The sequence below is a fragment of the Trichechus manatus genome, unplaced genomic scaffold (assembly GCF_000243295.1).
Source record: "Trichechus manatus latirostris isolate Lorelei unplaced genomic scaffold, TriManLat1.0 scaffold00142, whole genome shotgun sequence".
NCBI classification, from domain to species: Eukaryota; Metazoa; Chordata; class Mammalia; order Sirenia; family Trichechidae; genus Trichechus; species Trichechus manatus.
Window position 1 is genome coordinate 6,652,762 of NW_004444078.1, and position 7,105 is coordinate 6,659,866.

The following is a 7,105-nucleotide window of genomic DNA, read 5'->3' on the forward strand; positions in this document are numbered from 1 at the left end:
ACACATTTAAGTGACATTGACTACGCTCTTCTAATTGTGCTGTTATTCTCACTTAAGATGAAGGCTTACAGGACAAAATAGTCTCCCATTTAACAGTTACTACAAATGTTGCCCTATGACAATGGTTAACAATCTCACAACACATCTTGATTAACTTTTATTCTATTTTTTAAATCATAACTTTGATATTAAAACTTCCTCATTTCAAAGGAATATTTCTTAAAATATCTTTAGGAATACAGCTTATTTTTGATACTTGTGATAAATAATTAGAAAAAAAAAGATCAAACTGTAAAATATTATTTGCAGGAGTGATGAATACACTTGTGTATTATATATTAGAACTGTGTCTATGACCAGTGACTTTAAAAATCTTTTCTTCACTTTCCTTCAGGGCGTAATTTGTGAGAAAGGTTCTATAGTTTTCTAAAACATACACCATAGAGATTATATTTAATTTCTCAAAAAGCTTCTATTGAGACCATTTCTCTTTCTCCATAGATAAGAAGTCAGACCAGCAGGTTATATTTGCTGAAGAGAATCAGACAAGACCATCTGCCAGCATTGTGAGAGAATCTTATTCTATTCAAATTCTTAGAGTCATATTCTGATTATTATGGGTATTGAAGACTTGGGAAAATTAAAATTAAACATTTTGTTGTTATCAGTTGCCATTCAGTCAACCCCGACACATGGCGACCCCATGTGTGCAGAGTAGAACTACTCCATAAGGTTTTCTAGGCTGTGACCTTTCAGAAGCAGATCGCAGGCCTGTTGTTTGAGGAGCCTCTGGTTGGTTTGAACTGCTAACCTTTTGGCTAGTAGTTGAGCACTTACTGTTTGCACCACCCAGGGACTCCTAAAATTAAATTTAAATAATGTATGTAATTTTTAATGACAGCATGTTGTTTATTTATGCTAAACTCAAACCAAACCCACTGCCCTCGAGTTGATTCCAAACTCATAGCGACTCCATAGAGTTTCCAAGGCTATAAATCTTTATAGAAGCAGACTGCCATATCTTTCTCTAGCGGAGCCACTGGTGGTTTTGAACTACTGACCTCTCGGTTAGTAATCAGTTGCTTTAACCACTGCACCACCAGGGCTCCTACTTATGCTAAGGAAGGGAAAAAATTTATCACTAACTTTTTTTATTCCTATAGCTATTAGCATTCAGTTTTCAGGAAAAAAATACTGTAGCCAAGAATACAAGTACCTCTGGAAAGTTACTTCCAAGGGGAATCGTTTCAGAGTGTAAATTTATACTGGTTTAGGACTTTATAAGTCAAATGTTACTGGTGGTAGAATGAGGCAAGGGAAACAGGAAAGGGAAATATATTTTATGTTATCTGAAATGGGCAGAAAATCCAAAATTTCTGAGGCTTGAGTAAGACAGTAATGTATTTCTGTCTCCTGTAAATATCTGGAAGTAAGATACAGAACAGGTAAGTTACTTCTACCTTCCCTTTCTTGTGTTTTTCCTCTATTTCCAGTATCATCTCATAATTGAATATGGTGAATAAGGAAGACTGAAGAAGAAATGATCCCTTTGAATTATGGTATTGGCAAAGAATATTGAATATACCATGGACTGCCAGAAGGAAGAACAAATCTTGTCTTGGAAGAAGTAAGGCCAGAATGCTCTTTAGAACTGAGGATGGTGAGACTTCATCTCATATACTTTGGATATGTTATTCCAACCCAATGAGGGTGTGTCCTGCCTGGTGCCACCCCTTGACTTAACTGAGTGACACCAGGCCTTTGAGAAAGAGAAAGTAGACTTGATTGCAAGCCGATCAAGCAAGGACCCTGGAGACTAAGTCTCAAATCAAACTCCCCCAGGTTGGGGATTCTAGGGCAGTTATAGGATTAAGGATAGGGAAATTATGCATAATTCATGAAGTTTCTGGGAATAGGTGGGCAATTTCAGGAACTAATTAACTTCTATGGGGGTGCAGTGGAGAGCTGCAATATGGCGACTGGGTGTGTGTGTTTTTTTGGGTATGACACATGAAGCTAATCTAAGAACAGCTTTGTGGCTTATTGCTCATGTCCACTCAAGTCTGAATGAGGGAAGGGGGACAGTTAGTGAAGTGGCCTTGAGCAGAGAAGCAGTAATACGACCTTGGGCTGTTACACAGAAATTCTTTTCAGGAACTCAACAGATCTGGTGTGATGGGAAGAGGGAGAACAGTTTAGCCCTGTCGGTTACATTCCAGGAGGGGGAACAGTTTAACTCTGTTGGTTACGTTATCAAGAGGGACCAGTCCCTGGAGAAGGACATCATGCTTGGTAAAGTAGAAGATCAGCGAAAAAGAGGAAGACCTTCAAGGAGATGGATTGACACAGTGGCAGCAGCAAAGAGTTCAAACATAAGCAACGAATGTGAGGATGGCGCAGGACCCAGCAGTGTTTCATTCTGTTGTTCACAGGGTCGCTATGAGTCGGAAACTACTCCACGGCATCTAACAACACAACCCTCCAGTTCTAGGCATCTTATCTGCTTTGTAGACAACAGGATGGTGGGGGGTGGGGTGGGGTAAAGAATATGTGCAGCTTTCTATTAAGAAAGATTCTTGGAAAATGCCACGCAAATCTTCTTACAGTCTATTGATCACTTCCTGTTCACACCATATATCTAACTACCAGGAAGTTAGAGGTAGTTCTCTTTCTTGTGGGTGTTTGTGAGTCCAGCTAAAATTCAGATTTTATCACAAAACAAAGAAGTGTATAATCGGTAGTGGAGAACAACTACTTGCTGTCATAAATAGTCTTTACCATAAAATAATACCTTTAAAATGCATTTTTAAAGAAATAAAAACTCTGTGAATGGAGTTTAGAGTAGAATCTTGCCTTAAAATTAAGCATTTAGATTTAAATAGTTCCTTAGGTGGTTATAGCAAAACTATGATTTTCAACTAAATGTTAACCCTCTCCTCAAATAATAAAATGTCTTCATGGTTTAAATGATTATTAATTCAAATAAATAATAAATTTAAAGTACCAAAGAACTCAAGTGCCAAATTAAAATTACCCAGAGTTGAAAGAAGGTTTTAAATAAACACATTTAGAAATAGTTCCAACGGGAACTTTTTTAGCTATAGTCTTTGCTATGATACTTTTAATTATTTTGATAGTTAAATCTTTGTTTCTTTCCTATTGACATTTGTTTCTTTGCTATTGAGAAAAATTATTATTATTTTTAATATAATAATTCAGTAGAATTGTTCCACTAAACAGACAAAAAACAAAAAAACAAAAAAAACACCCCACTACCTGTCAAGTGGATTCTGACTCATGGCAACCCCATAGGGTTGCCAAGGCTGTAAATCTCTATGGAAGCAGACTGCCATATCTTTCTCCCACAGAGCTGCTGGTGGTTTGGAACCACTGACCTTTTGGTTAGCAGTTGAGAGTTTTAATGACTGCGTTACCAGGGCTCCTTAAACCCACTGAGGTGGAGTCCATTCTGACTCATAGTGACCCTACAGGACAGAGTAGAACTTCCCCATAGGGTTTCCAAGGCTGTAATCTTTATGGAAACAGACTGCCACATCTTTCTCCCACAGAGCGACTGGTGGTTTCCAACCGCAGACGTTTCCTGTTAAGCAGCTCAGCACTTTAACCACTGCACACCAGGTGTCCAAAAAAAAATATGGAATGTTTCACAAGTTTGCACAAGGGCCATGCTAATCTTCTCTGTATTGTTCCAGTTTTTGTATATGTGTTGCCGAAGCAGTACAGAACTTGTTCCACCAAACCAAAAAATCAAACCTGTTGCCATCCAGTCAATTCCAACTCATAGGCACCTAAATCTAGGATCTTGTCTTAAACTTGCTTTGACAGAAAACAGCAGCTATGCTTTGTTCTCTCTAGAAATGTGAAATAAAGAAAAAGTTTTTAGAATGAGGTTTTCCGATCATGATCTATGCACCCTTAGATATCCCAGGGGGTCCAAGAGGTGGAAACTGTTGTCATGATAATACTAAGATGTTATTTGCCTTTTTTCACTGTGTTGACATTTGTACTGGTGTTGCAGAAACAGTGGCGGATAAAACTGCTAGCACCTTATCACAAATCAGGACAGTGGAACCAAACTATACTAGTAGTTATTGCATTTTTCACTGCCATTTACTCACATTAAAAAAAAAAAAAGCCAGTTCTACTTAAGAATGTCTTTGAAGAAACAGCAAATTATTAAAACCTGACTCATGAGTACCCTTCATTTTAATATTTTCTATGATAAAATAGGAAATACACTGCTGCATACTGAACTATGATGGTTATCTTGAAGAAAAGCACATGTCCAATTTTCTTGAAGCAGCACTTCTACTTGAAAGAATGATTGACAGACAAACTATGGTTATTCAGATTTAGATGTTTGCAGAAATTTTCTCAAGAATCAGTAAGGTGAGCCTGTCATTTCACAACTAACAATATTTGTTACCAATAATAAAATTTGAGCTTTCAAGTGAAAATTAGAATTTTAGAAAACTTATATCTGTCACTGTGAGCTTGACAACTTCCCAATAATTAAAAGCTTTATTAATGAGATGGGTGATAATACTAAAGACTGTAATTTTTTTACATTGTAAAGTGAAATGTGTCAACATTTGGAAGACATGCATAACTCAGTTAACTGTCTCCAAATGACCAATACATGATATTACAAAATCATGCATAGGTAAAAAATCCATTCAAAATGCAAGCGAACCATTGGAGGTACAGATTCCATGTTGCAGTTAACCTTTAATAAATAGCTACTTGTCAAGCTTTGTTGTAGTATCAAAGATGCCCCCAAAATCTCCAAATATAATTAAAACGCTTGTCCTTTTTTCAATTATATTTATGAGAGCTTAGATTTTTAATATTTTAATTAAAATAACATTTTTCAAAAGATTGAATGCACAAGCAGAGATGCGAATGCAGTTGTTTTCTATTAAACCGAACATTAAAGAGATTTGTAAAAATATAAAACAATGCCACTCTTATCAATGAATTTTTTTGTTGGAAAAATTAGTTTTTTTTCCTTGAAAATATACCATTTACATTAACATGTAATGAGTTTATTATTGTTGTTTTAAAATAAACATATATTTAAATATTTCCCCATTTTCATATCTAACTTGTTAAATATTTAAGGATATAATTGATCCAATTAAAGCTCTTTGGATCCTGAGACCAAAAGTCTGAGAACTGCTTTCTTAGACCATTGCAGAGCATCTGTTTGCTTTAAGTTATCTCTTACAAAAGGATGTCAGTCTTATTATGTTCTAGTATTAATTTTGTAGCATATTCATGACAGAGATTATCGGTATTCTCCACAGTCAGTTAAAAAAAGTAAACTTTTTACTTTTCAGAATTTTAAAAAAGGATTGCTGAAAGAAATATGAAACATGGAGATGGACTTAAACTCCTGACTTCCAACCATTCTGACATTCTAGATTTTTATCCCTGTATAAAGCAAGATAATCAAGAAGATATATATTTGGCTAGGCTGGTTTTGTCTCCAACAGAATTGCCTTCACCGAATTATACTTCAGTGTCATGATCTCAGATTGCATTGAAAAATGCAATAAAATCCTTTCTTATACACCTACATTGCATTTCCTGTAGAAATATTGTTGAGGACATTAACCTTTTCCATATTCAATGACTTCTATATGAAGACAAATGCCAAAATTTCACCTCAATTTAAGAATCAAGAAAGGCTGTTTCTATTCAAGAATGAGATATACTCTTTTTTTCCTTTGTGACCCAAATTTTGTAATAGATTTTATTTCTCTTCTTATTTTGACAGAAAGAAAATGAATAACAAATTGCAGCCCAAATTTGGTAATCGAGAGTTTTATTGTATGCACAGCTGTTATTATTTCCCTTCTGCTCTATCATTCTATTATATCTATGTTTTCTCTAGAGCTTAATTTAAATTTATGTTTCTATTCAATGTATCATATATATATATATATATATATATATATATTTAAAAAATTCCGGATGTTTTCACTGGAGTTTTGGTGAAGATCATTTAACAAGTTTGCTTTCATGTAATACTTCCATTTAAGCCAATTTCAGCAATTATAGATAAAATATTAAAAGAGAAAACCAGAAAGGCATAGCTTGTTTCTTAAGAGCAGTGAATGGGGCTAAAGCAAAGGGCTATGTATTCAAGGTTCTGAAGCAAATAATAAATCAAAAAAAAAAAAAAAAAACCCAAAATCAAAAAACTCAAACCAGTTACTGTTTAGTTGATTCTGACTTATGGTGACCCCATGTGTTTCAGAGTAGAACTGAGTGTAGGATTTTCAACGGCTGTGACCTTTTAGAAGTAGATTGCTGGGCCTTTCTTCTGAGGTTCCTCTGGGTGGATTCGAATGGCCAGCCTTTCAGTGAGTAGTCCAGCACTTAACCACTTGTGCCATCCAGGGACTCCAGGGGCTGGGAATTCAGTTCCTACACAGAACTGGGATCTAAAACTGATTCAGGAGTTTAAAAGGGACCAGTGCAAGAATTTGGAAGTCCAAATTCAGGGTGTCAGCTCCAGGAGAAGGCTTTCTTTCTCTGTTGGCTCTGGAGGAAGGTCCTTCTCATTGGTTTTCCCCTGGACTAGGAGCTTCTCTGCGCAGGACCCTGGGTCCAAAGGACAAGCTTTGCTCCCGGTGCTGCTTTCGTGGTGGTGTGAGGTCCCCGTGTCTCTCTGCTCACTTCTCTCTTTTATATCTCAAAAGAAGTTGGCTTAAGACACAATCTAATCTTGTAGATCTCATCAACATAACTGCCACTAATCTATCTCATCAACATCATAGAGGCAGGATTTACAACACATAGGGAAATCACATCAGATTACAAAATGGTGGACAATCATACAATACTGGGAATCATGACCTAGCCAAGTTGACAGATATTTTTGGGGGACACAATTCAATCCATGACAATACTATACACATTTTTTCACATATTATTTTTTGGAGATCTTTTCGGATTCATACATAAAAAGCATCAATATTATTTTTTTCTATGAAATGTTTTTTAAAAAGTTGAGGATCTCTCAATCTTTATTTTTTTCTGTGTATCTATCATCTATCTATCTATCTGTCTATCATTT

At 35.7% G+C, this 7,105-nt stretch overlaps 1 pseudogene; it reads right to left on the bottom strand.

Annotated features, from left to right (window-relative positions):
* Positions 1-3,649: 3,649 nt before the first annotated feature.
* Positions 3,650-3,742, bottom strand: LOC111822241 (uncharacterized; annotated as a pseudogene).
* Positions 3,743-7,105: the final 3,363 nt, after the last annotated feature.